Below are 12,814 nucleotides of genomic sequence, written 5' to 3'. Positions count from 1 at the left end.
TGAACTTAATTTTGCTCTGAAGCCTTGTGTGCATATTAGACATACAAATCTTCATTAGAAGATGACTAAGAAACTTCTAATGTGAAAAGTACTCCATCTGCCTGTGTGCCTCCATGGATTTTAATAGGTCTCCTTTTTGTTTGACAGATTATCTGGTAGCGTCTGTCATATTGAAATTCTCAGCACTGACATCTCTTTGGCGGTTTTGTGACAAGAAGAGCAGCAATTTTTGTGATGGATACAAATCTCTGGTGTTAGAAGCTTACTGATTGATTCTCCTCAGGGGACAGGCCAGAGCTGCCCGAGGATTAGGGCAGTTGTGATTACAGAGAAGATAATAATAATGAAGAGGCCAGAGGTGCTGTTTTGCTTTTGGGGATCATTTTATCTTGATCTTCAAGATAAAATGTGGGAGCTTGAAATCATTTGTGAAGTTACCTAGTCCGATGTTGCTATTTTGCAGGTGAGGGCACTCCAGTCAGCTCAGAGAGAAGTGCTGCTTCTAAGGCTGCACGGTTGAGACATAACATCCGAGGGAAAACACAGTCCACGGTTAATGGCTCACTGTGGCATCTTGAGGAAGTCCTCTAAACTGCCCCTTGATGTTTCTTATCTGTTTCAAAACCATTCTTGCCTTTCTACCTGGATGAGTCCACATGAATATACTGTAGTTTTCATCAGATTGTATTGTCTGGAAAAGCCTTTTACAGAAAGACGGACACTATTTTTGTAGTTCATTTAAAATAACTCCTGTTAAAAGTATTTTTTTCTTTAAGTAATTCATAAGGCAGAAAAGAGTCTCCAGAAGCTGGTCTGCTGCCCTCAGCGGTTTCCAGGTGCCCAGTGCCAGCCAACTGCTTGAAGTTCACAGTGGATTTTTTTTTGCCAGTCCTGGGGCTTGAACTCAGGGCCTAAGCACTGTCCCTGCACTTCTTTTGCTCAAGGCTAGCACTCTGCCACTTGATCCACAACACAACTTCAGCCTTTTTCTGTGTATGTGGTACTGAGGAATTGAACCCAGAGCTTCATGCATGCTAGGCAAGCGCTCTACCACTAAGCCACCTTCCCAGCCCAACAGTAGATTTTTTTTTAATGCCTTTGATTTAAATACTCTGCTCCAGATTTTATTTACAAATGACTAGTCTATCCACTTTGTTCCTTTGAATCGGAAGCTTAGGGTCTTAGAGGTGAACTCCATCTGCATAAGGCTTTGAGTTGGAAAGCTCCTCCGAAGAGAAGGTAAGAAGCTGGGGCAGAGAGTGTGTGGGTGCGCGGAGGTGTTTGGGCAGCTCAAGGGACTGCTGTCGGATGCCATCTTTCCTAGGGTGCCTGCTGCCCCCGCAGCAGTCTGGAGAGCCATGGTGGACTCTGCTGCTCTGGCCTGCATTAGAAAACGTGTCTAGGTTAGCATGTACACCTAGCAGAGGTAAGTATGATGAAATTGGAACAATCAATACTTGTTGAGATGGATGATGATATTAAGTACCACCCTGGGAGATCAGGGCCGGAACAATCTTCAATATTCTCCACAGTGAAATACCTGCTTAAACAACTGCAACTGCCCTAGCGCTCTCATTGAGGACTGGAACTGTTGACCTTGGGCCCTAAACTCCATGTTTATGTGCAGTTGTGTGTTTTGTGATCGGTGCTGTCTCGGGGGATTGTAGGTGAAAAAAGACCATTTACAGTATATGAGGAATGTATTCATTATGTTTGCATAGCTGTGACCAACTACCTGACTACCATTTAAAGGAAGGGAGATTGATAGAGGTAATTTCCCTGTTTAAAGGTCACCTTAGTTTCATTTGCTACCTCAATTTCCCTTTTACCATGGCCTAACATAGTGATAGCTTCTATGGCTACCACTGAGGGCTGTTACTCTGCCAAATCACTTGTATACTGGATGTGCTCTCAGTCTAGAGGTAGGAGCTAGGGGCACTGTCTGTGTTTAGATTGTCCTGTAGGTGTCTTCTCTTGGCCTTGATCCATTTGTGAAGCTGGGCTGTCCCAAGGATTTTTTTTTTTTTGGTCAGTTGTGGGGCTTGAACTCTGGGCCTGGGCTCTGTCCCTGAGCTCTTAAGCCCAAGGCTACCGCTCTACCCCTTGAGCCACAGCACCACTCCCAGTTTTCTAGTGGTTAATTGGAGATAAGAGTCTTGTGAACTTTAGTGCCCTTAGTGCCCGGGCTGGCTTTGAACTTTGATCCTCAGATCTTAGTCTCCTATGTAGCTAGGATTATAGGCATAAGCCACCATGCCTGGCTCCCATGGATTCTTTAAAAGCTTTATGTTAAGGCTTTTTTTTTTAAAAAATGTGTTTTATAAAGTCATTTTCCTTTGCCTTGCCATCCTCTTTGTTGAAGATGGCTATATAAGCTGAAACTTGAACTGGCTCCCTTGAGAACTATTCATCCCGTGTGTGTTAATAAAGTTCTATTTGTTTTCCTCTTGTTATAAAAAAATGTGTTTTATTGTCAGGATAATGTATAGAGGGGTTTGTCAGGTAATGGGTACATTATTTCTCAAACCTTGATACCCCTTCTCATGTTTTTGCCTCCTTTCCCTTCCTCCACTCCCTCCCAATCATCTCGTTATGTTAAGGCTTTCTTTCTTTCTTCTTTTTTTTTTTTCCTGTGGGTCATAGGGCTTGAACTCAGCTGGGCACTGTGCCTGTACTCTTCAGCCCAAGACTACTGCCCTACCCTTGAGCCAAGCCCCATTTCCTCTTTTCTAGAGGTTAATTGGAAATAGGAGTCTCCTATCTCCTTGGACATAGGAGGTCTTTTTGTGCCCAGGCTGGCTTTGAACCTTGATCCTCAGATCTCAGCCTCCTGAGTAGCTAGGATTATAGGCGTGAGCCACCGCACCCAGCTAAGGCTTTCTTTCTTTATTTTTTTTATTGAACAATTCATTAACATTGATTTTTTACATCATATTTCAAATGACATGTTTAACAAACAAGTATTCAGGAAGGGAATCTCTATATACAATCACTGGCACTTAGATTTTAGAACATAATTAAAATTAGGCTAAGGGTTTGTATGTCATAGATATATATTAATCTATGTAATAAAACATGTCTATATAATCATCTATTTTTATGTCTATGTAGTTGTGTTTATATTTCCAATATCAGGTCCATAGCACTGGGTGTGCAAATATTGAGTCCTCGCTCTTGTACTGTTTGGATCTAATAGCCACATATTAGGATACCATGCACCAGCTAAGGCTTTCTTAAATTTTTATTGTTCCTAGGCTTGAGATGCATGAATACTGTTGTTACTTTACTTCCTTAATACCTGAGTCAACACAGAACTTTTCTGGAGCCTGACCAGACCAGTTTGGGGGGCTTTTACTAGAAAGAGAGTGGCTATATGGGCTCATATTAATCAGCAGGAATCAGAATAAAGCAGAATCCTATGCCTTTCTCCGCTGAATAAGATTCTGCATGATAGTTAAGCATGGACCATAACTACCAAACAGATTATATTTGGATTTTGCAGAGCTCCCTCCCCTTCTTACATGCCCTTCTGTTAAAAGATTGTGTGTAGAATACAGTTGTATAGTGCAAAATATGGTCACCATTACGTACTCCTCGCTCCCTCCCTCCCTTCTTTCTTTCCTTCCTTCTCTCTCTCTTCCCCTCCTTCTTCCAGCTTTCCCTTTGTCCCTCTCTCTTTTTGTTTTTCCTTTGATTATTTCTGAGATAGGATCTTGCATACATTCCTGAGTTGGCCTAAACAGAACGTCTCCTGTTTATGCATTCTTAGTTGGGTGACAGCTAGATGCCACCATGCCTAGCTTTCCATTGACTGAGATGGGTGTCTTGCTAGCTTTGCTTTTCTTCTTTCTATTTGTGTCCCAGCTGGTTTGGAATGGCTATTGTCCCTGTCTTTGCCTCCTGAGTAGCTAGGATTACAGACATGAGCCACTGTGCCCAGCTGTGCTTACATATTTCTACCCCAACCTACTGAGGGTATTAAAAAGGTGAACACAAAAAAAATGTGGCCATGAAAAACTAAGGTCATAGTTGATGGAATCCAAGGATCACAGGTAACTGTTTCTCAAGGCATTTAAACTCTGAATCAGGTTTTCATTTTCCTTTTTGCTAAGACAAAATGAGAACTCTGTGAAAATGGATTGTTCTCCCTGGCTCACATCTAGTTTTTAAGTCTCTGGTTTCCTGTGCTATTCCATATGCAGTATCTGACTTTAATCAAAGCAGTGGGATTTGATGGTCACAGATGAGTGATTCTATCATTGGCTTCCATTCTTCAAGTGTGACAGTTGTTGGAGAAGTGCTAAGATTAGAAGACATGCCCTGGGCAAGGGACTGTTGTGTCCACACCCTTGCCTTAGCCCCCAGCTTCCTCTGGTCGAGTCCTGCCTCTGTCCTTGCCCACTTGTGCCTGCCTCTGACCCTCCTGTCCTCCACTCATGCTCAGGTCCCAGGGCTCTGCTTTCATCCTGAAAGGCTTTCAGCCTCTTTTATGCAGCTCTTCTGAAAGAGGATGGAGAACTTGGCTTGGTGTGGTTACCTCAGCTCAGCTTCCAGTTCCACTTGTGGGCCTGGATGGATGAAGTCCTGCAATGTCACCGTCTCTCCAGTGGATCTGTGCTCCCTTTCGCAGCTCTCGCAGCTCATGTGCCTTCCTTGAGAGTACATATTACCAGGCAGCACTGAGCGTTTCCTTTCCCCTGTCATCTGAAATAACTTCTTTGGATAATGCAGTTTACTTTAAAACCCAGACTTGCCACTTTCATATCCTATCAAAGTGACAGGGAAGTCAAGTGACTCATTCTGCATTTCTTCAGACAGGAACAGGAGCTGCAGATCCTCCAGTACCTCACGGGTGCCACAGCTGTGCACCTCAGCCCCTGTCTCTTTGTCAGTGTGTGAGGAGATGACAAGACAGTTGGAGTAGTCAGGGACTCGAGGGAATGTCTGTGCAGGATGAAAGGAAGAGTCCGGAACACTGGCCCATGAGGGTGACCGAGGGTCGGTGAAGGCAGCCCTCTGAGTAGGTTCTGTCTGTCTGCATTGGTGACTTGACTGTCCCAAGCCCAGCAGGTAGATTCTTCTTCTACTTCTCCCCAAATAGTTGGCAAGCTCTTAGGTTGGAAAGAAAGTTCTGGAGCCAGGAGTCCCTGAACTTTGTGGAAACAGATTTGCTGAGTGGGACCTTTAGTGGCAGCTATTCAAGACCTCAGCTTCTCCTTGGAATGAAAAATGAGCCTAGAAGCTTCCTGAGTTCTTCCTTGGCCTCCAGGCCCACACCTCCAGATTGAGCGGTCCCCAGAACAAGGCCATGTCTTATGGGCAGGGTACCCTGCAGGTCAGACCATCTGACATGGGCTGGGATGGTGTCTCTGAGGCTGGGAACCTGCAAGATGAGGAAGGCTTTGAACTGCCAGAGTGAGCTGGATGAATGGATTCGTTTTCATAGTATGTGACATTTTCCTTATTCTCTACATCATGGTAATTTCTTACTCGCTGCCAGGTACCACGATTCTTTTTAGTTTTTGGAATTTATGTATAGGAAGGTTATTCCTATAAATATCTCGATCTTTGTTTTGGAACCCAGTGGAGCTATGTGAAAATGCGTTTAGTCTTTTGTTTTTATAGCTTTCTGATGAGCCCAAAAGCTAAGATTAAGTTTTCTTTCTTGTTGAGGCAACACCTTCCTTGCCACTCTACAGAGTGCCTAATGGATTAGAGGTGTTCCCATTCTAGTTGTGTGTGAATGCTAGGCACTGGTCCCTCCTGTCATTTCAAGGACTGCCTCCAGTGTTCTCTCACCCTGAAGAGACTAGAGAGCCTCTGAGAGTCCAGGGTTTGAACTTTGGCTTACTTCTCCTCTCTGTCTGTGTTCTGCAAACTCAGGCTGCCTTGGTCTCTTTGACCTCTTGGCTCTAGCTGCTCAACTCAGGGACCATCTCAAAAGTCAAGGCAAAAGGCTGAGAAGGTTAGGGCTAAAGGGTTTGCTCATTTTTGGGGTTTCTTGTCTCATAGAAATTACCGTCCTCGTTGTTCAATAGTCAGTTTCCTTTAAATTGGTTTTGTACATATTTTACATGTTTTTAAGTGTATTTTAAGTAGGAAGTTTATTAGTCAGAGTTCTGCAGAGAAATACAGCCTGTAGCTATATGAATATATCTTATGAGAGTCTTTAGTATAAGATTTTTTCATATAGTTTTTATTGTAATTAATAGAAGGGTTACATTATATTCACCAGATAGAGGGTGCATTACGTCACATACATTGATCCCCTTTCTCATGTCTTGGACAGTATAAGATTTTTTTTTTTAAACTGGTACTAGAGTTTTAACTCAGGGCCTTGAGCTTGTTTAGGTAGGTGCTCTATTACTTGAGTCATACCTCTAGCTTTTCTTGCTTCTGTTATTTTTCACATAAACTTTTTTCCTTGGACCAGCCCAGATCAAAGTCTTCCTGCTTATGCTTCCTGCACAGCCGATATAGTATGTCTGTGCTACCATATCCAGCTTTTTATTGGGTGAGATGGGGCAAACTTTTTGCCAAGTCTGGCCTTGAATCATTGTCTTCCCAGCGTTAGCCTCCTAAGTAGCTAGGATTACGGGCATGAGCCACAATGCCTGACTAAGAGAGATTCCCTATTAGAAAATGAGATTTCTTCTAAGAACTTGGATCACACGATTGAGGAAACTGAGAAGTCCGGGCATGCCATCTGTAAACTAGAGACCCAGCAAAACCAATGGTGTTAAATCCCAGTATGATTCTGGAGTTCCAAAAGCCAACCTCTTTTCCAGAAGACAAAGTAAAATTCCAAATATGATGTCCTCTATTATTTAGCATCTTATAGTTCATGGTAAAAGAATACAAGAGGGAAGAAAACAATACATGTACTTTATATATAATAAACATAACAAATATAAATAATATACTCACATATGTATCTATAGCAAAATAAGGAACAAAAATTAAATCAGGAGAATCACAGTCCTCATGGGGTCATGGTTGGCACTTAGAGTTATTTTCTTCTGTGATCTATTTTGTATTCCTTCTTTAGCTTCATGAATACTGCTCATGGTCCTTTATCCAATGGAGTGACTTGACCCAAACCTTCATTCCTGAAGAATCTGGGCCAGTCATGGCTTTGTGCTGATCTTAATCACAGGGCATGGGGAAATTAAGAGACGCCCTAGGGGCTTTTCTGTCTCTTAGTTTCTCTTCATCACCTTCTTTGTGGAGCTAGAGTCCAGTTCCCTTTGGCAGTTGGATCAGTCACAGTAGCTTCTTTCTTTGTTGACTCAGGAGCATGCAGAGCCCAGGATGGCTGGATGGCAGTCTTAACACGTCATTCAGTGGAATTGCTATTGTGTCTCTTGATGGAAACATTCCTTTCTCTCTCTCTCTCTCTTTCTCTGTCTCCCTTCCTCCCTCCCTCTCATTGTGGGACATAGGAGAAAATATAGAAGGTCAGGTATAAAAGACACAGGAAACTTAATTCATAAGCCAGGCTCTATTACAACCTGCCCGTGAGGCTTGGGATGCTGTACATTCTGTCCTCGGCTCTCTGTGTCCTCACTGGTCAGGTGGTCTTCACATGGCCCTACCTGCTGGGACATTTGGCAGGGTTTTGTTGTTGTCGTTGGATGTTACCTTGCTTATTCTGCTGCCTTCATGAGTTGGAGAAAGTGAGCCATTCCCAGTACTGTTTGCCTCCAGATGGGATGACATTCCGTTCCCCGTCTGTTTTTTTGGGTTGAGGAAATCTGGAATAGGGAATTAGAGGGAATTAATCAGTTAATGACATGTCTCCCTCAGTGCTTTCCTCTCAGTTTGAAAGGAGCCATAAGGATGGGTGTGGGCTGGGGCCAGCCTTGCATCCTTGGGGTGGCAGGTGCAGAGCCCAGGGTCCACCCTGGCACCTCCCCAGCACATGCTATCTCTTCTGCCCACTTCTAGGATACTTCCTCAGCGTTCTGGAGCCATCTCCATTTCCTGCCAGATGTGGGGGCACAGCATGTCCTGTGTGCAGCCCGCTCAGCTCTGGATGCACGGAGCTACTGGCATTATTTAGCCCCATTTTGGAGGATGGCGCTGAGAACTGGAGAAAAATGGAACAGGCAGAAGGCAAGGGAGGTCCCATCTCGTGGGTGGTGAGCTTGCTAGACCTTGTTCAGCACTTAGAGCACAACAATAGGGGTCTAGGAGCCATGACATCAGATGTTTACCTGATGTTTCCCCCCTTCAGGGAGGTTGATGGCTGTGAGTAATGAAAACGAGCAGTGACTGGCCTTCAAGTGTGTGTCACAGGCCTGGTAACAAATACGTATTCCTTTAAATTCTCACAGGTTTTCCATTTTACAGATATGGGAGTTGCTCTTCCAGATTCATACCGGAGACAAGAGCTGCCACTGGATGCAAAAGTGAATGGGCAAAGAGCCCAGTCACAGAGCTGTTTCAATTCCTATGGTACTAACTGCCATGCATGGGGCATTGGACCTTTTTCCAACGTGACACTTGGTGGTTAAATGTGGTTTAGTAGGTGGAAGCCACAGGGAGAGATATTATAAGTGATGTATTTTCATTCGAAATTAGTCAGGCAGGCTACCTTGACAGTTGGCAGCAGTCGGTAGTGGAGATTCACTGATGGCTGTGAATCTATGACATTTGGCAAGGATATTACGAAGGGATATTACATTGCCTTGAGAGGTCAAGGTGTAAACCTTGGGTCATTTGGAAAACGTGGGTATGGAGATGGCAGGAGGAAGGTGCTAGTCAAGGGAGCCGAACTTCCAGTTACAATTACTGAAGCAGTGTGGCCAGAGTTAAGTATTATACATGCACTGACCAAGACGACATGGTTGGCTAATCAATGACTGGGCTGGCTTCGAACTATGATCCTCACATCTCAGCCTATTGAGTAGCTAGGATTATAGACATGAGCCACCTGTGTGCCCAGATCAGAGTAATTAAATGTTTAAAGAAACACTACCAGTTACTACCAATAGTAACTTGGGGAACGATTATTCCTCTCCTCTCTCTTCGTTTGTTTCATTGACATCTCCCCTAAACCCTATCTGGACAGCGATGCAGCTTACAGGGTAATCCTGTAACCAGGGTAAATCTTGATTGGTTCAGGCCAATCATGAGTGTGCCGATCCCCTCAGTAAACCCTAAAGCCAACTGTGTAGTGTGGCCCTATAGCCTATGATAAGACCTTTGCTTCTGTGGCATTTGGGTTGCCTGTTTCCTGAATGGCAGGATTTCTCACCATAGTAATAGTTCCCCAAACTGAGCTGCTTCTCAAGGATATTATCCCGAATGTCTTTCTTGTCATCGATGTGAAAGGATGAGGACTAAATCAGGTCAACCAAGTTCTTTGCTTTCCTATTGCCCTAAGTGAGTCAGGGTACAAATAGTCCATGAAACCATTCTGATCATGAACACAAGCCAGCAAGTATGACTCAGAGCCAGAGACAGGGACGCGGGAGGCAGCTGGGCTTCATCCTTTAGGGATGAGTGCCCTAAGGGAATGACCTTGCTTGCCCTTCTCAGGCATGGGGTCTCCACTGGAGACCGAGGCCATGGACTTGGAGTCCTGCTTTTCTTTAGTGGAGATTTAACTTTTAGATATGTTATATAGAGTCTGCACACAGCCCTTAGGCATTTGCCAGAGTACAGGATTTAGATGGGGTCAAGATGTAAATTCTACTACTGCTTTTGTCTTAGGCTAATTTGGTTCTGGGACATTATCTACCTTTTCTGGTTACCAGTTTCCAGGGTGATGAAATGAAGTTAGAGGCTATACTTCTATCATAGAATTGTTGGGTGTATTAAGTGACAGAGTGTGCATGAGATTAATTGTAGCAATCTATGCGTTATCCGTTATGTGTTCAGACTAATTTTTTAAAAGAATTCTTTCTTTTCCTTAACAAGCTTAAATCTAATGTAGAAAATACTTTGTAGAATATTGCTTATTCTCATCGCTACACAGAATTCATATAATTGAAGTTCAAGACAGGGCTCTGAACTTCCAATGTGCCTGGCTTTGCAGGAAGAGAGTCACAGCACTCCTTCTATGTCCCGGAGTCTGTGGCAAAGAGCACGAGAGTTCTGTTCATGTTTGGTACTCAGACGAGGGTCTTGGTGTCTCTTAGAGATGCCTCCAAAAGTTTGTGCTTTGAAACGCAATACTGCTTGATTCACTGTCCTCTTACTTGATTGATCAGAGGCCCTAAAGTTTTCTCCTTTCTCCTGGAGTCTGAGATCAGCCTTGCTGTGAACTTTGAGCAGGACCTTTGGTGTCACATGCAGTTTGGCAGACCCGAGGACTCCTATACAGCGTCCATTCCTCCTTTCCACACCTTTGCAGAAATTCTATGATAACCATAAGGGATTGTACAACATTTATCCTTCGTATGAGACTCTATGATTCAAGTCCTTCAGTGAAAAAAGAAACCTAGGAAATGCATCAAAAGAGTAAAAAATTACTCTCCTTAAAAAGAGAATGAACTGGGCTTAATGTGGACAAAATTTCATTCTCTAGACTTCCAACACAGATAGTTACAGAGTACGTTTATTCTTTCCCAGGAAAGTACAACTCTGTTTTGTAGTGTACCTATTACTATCTGAGGAAGAGGCCTCGTTCCCGGTTCTTGACAAACATGACATGGCTTTCACGAAAATTGTCGCAAACGCAATTACAGGTATGAATGGCTTTGGTCGCCACCATCCTACATTATTAATTTTATAATGCAGTCAGCTTCCTCTCCGTTCATATTTGATAAGGAACATGTGCAAGCAAGAAGGTGCGCGGCCACACTGCCTGGAAGGTGTCAGGAGAGTGTTGGTGCTTGTCCTTCAATCAGGACAATTCTCTTCCTTCCCCCAGTGATCTCGCTGGGCCCTGAAACCCGCCCAAATCTGCCATTGAGACAGTAACTGCTCTTTTGGAAGGAAGTAAACAGCAGAATGTACTTGGTTTAGGGTATCCATGGTCATTTGCAGCAGCAGGGGGCTGGGAATGAGACAAGAAGGGAGAAAGAATCCTCCAGGTGCTCTTAAAGACCCCTCTGTCTCTTGCCTGAATAGCTAACTCTACATTCTTCCACAGGATGCCATGACTTTGCAAAGCTGGCTTTTCAGGGTTGCCATGACGTGAGAGTACTAGCACCACGGAAAATCACCGTGGAGCTGGAATTGAGGGTGACAAGGCCCAGTTTGCCAGCAAGGTTTGAGACCTTGGACTGTGCCCAACAGGAAAGGTATGTCATTGGAAGTAATCACAGGTGCAGTTGCCCTCACCTTTAATGCCAACTACACACGAGGCATGCATGGGCCTCTGTGGCCAAGCCTACACATGTGGGAAGAATGAGTCTACTGCTTCAGACGCTGAGCTTGTGCACGCCCCAGCCCCGTACATGCCCACAGACAATGTCTAATTCCAGCATGTGGTGGCCTAGTCTCACAAGCAATTGTTGTTTTTTTTTTTTTCTGTGATTTCTCTGATTTTGTGTTTTAAATCTATTTTAAATCAAGCTTCTCAGTAGAACTTTCTGTAGGGATAAAAATGTCTTATATCTGCATAGCTCAATGAAAGCTCTTAATATCAGTGTGGTGGATCTTAATGATTGTTCCCCTTTATAGTTTGTTTCCTACGTATCTTGTTTACAAAGTTGTTTTCTTCTTACTGAGGTCTACAAAAATGATTTCTGGGTACAATATGAGAAATTGTAGTGTTTTACTGTGGGCAACTAGTAAACCCTGGTGCAGTTGACTTGATAGCCTTTCTTTCTTTCACCAGTCTACAAGGCTCCTCTATTAGTCAAGATGCTGGTAAGGAACATTGTAACTGAAGAGAATTTAGTAAAGGCATTATTGATAAAAGTGGGGGCTAAAGGGGTGATGAAGCCATACACCTGTTGGGTCTAAATCTGTTTTCATGAATGCACAGTATGCGTGTGCTGTCTCTCCATCCTGTGCCACTGGTCTGTCTGTCTGCAGCACTGTCATCCTGCTTCAACTACAACAATTTTTTTTGACCAATTGTGGGGCTTGAACTCTGGGCCTGGGCACTGTCCCTAGCTCTTCAACTCAGGCTAGTGCTCTACCACTTTGAGCCACAGAGCCGCTTCTGGTTTTCTGGTAGCTAATTGGAGATGAGGGTCTCACAGACTTTGCTGCTCATGCTGGCTTTGAACTGTGATCCTCAGATCTCAGCCTCCTGAGTAGCTAGGATTACAGGAGTGAGCCACCCATGCCTGCTAATTACTACATCTTTAAATATATTTGTTTTGGGGGAGAAAATCCCCTCACCTGTTTTTTTCTTCTCCAGACCATTCTCTTCCTTGGGTTCTACCATGTCTTTTTTTTTAGAATCACCCTGTTGATCTCCATGAACACCCCATGGAATTTTTTATTGGAATTGAATTGAGTTTCTACATCAAATGGAAGATGGTTGACATGCTTGGGATATTGAGCCTTCTGGCCAAAGATATGGTTTATGTCTCCAGATTCTTAAGTTTTAACTAATGTGTTCCTTGATTATGTTTTTATCACTTTTCTCCATGGAGAGATTGTCTTTCATTCATTCTTTTTTTTTCCCTACTGGTATCTTCTCTCTCATGGCTATTATAAGTATCTTCTGTTTCAAGAGTATTATTTTTCTACATGATGGATAATCACATAAAGTATGATTCGTTTTGATTATTTGAGACTGACCAACCTTAAGAGTTAGCGATTTTAATGATTCATCTGAAAGTTCTTCGGGATTTCCTATGCAGATGGATATATCATGGTAAACAATGATAATGTCACTTTATCATCT

This window comes from Megascapheus bottae, chromosome 33, assembly GCF_031878675.1.
Source record: "Megascapheus bottae isolate mThoBot1 chromosome 33, mThoBot2.hap1, whole genome shotgun sequence".
In the NCBI taxonomy this organism is placed as follows: Eukaryota; Metazoa; Chordata; class Mammalia; order Rodentia; family Geomyidae; genus Megascapheus; species Megascapheus bottae.
Note: the sequence above shows the minus strand (reverse complement) of the source record.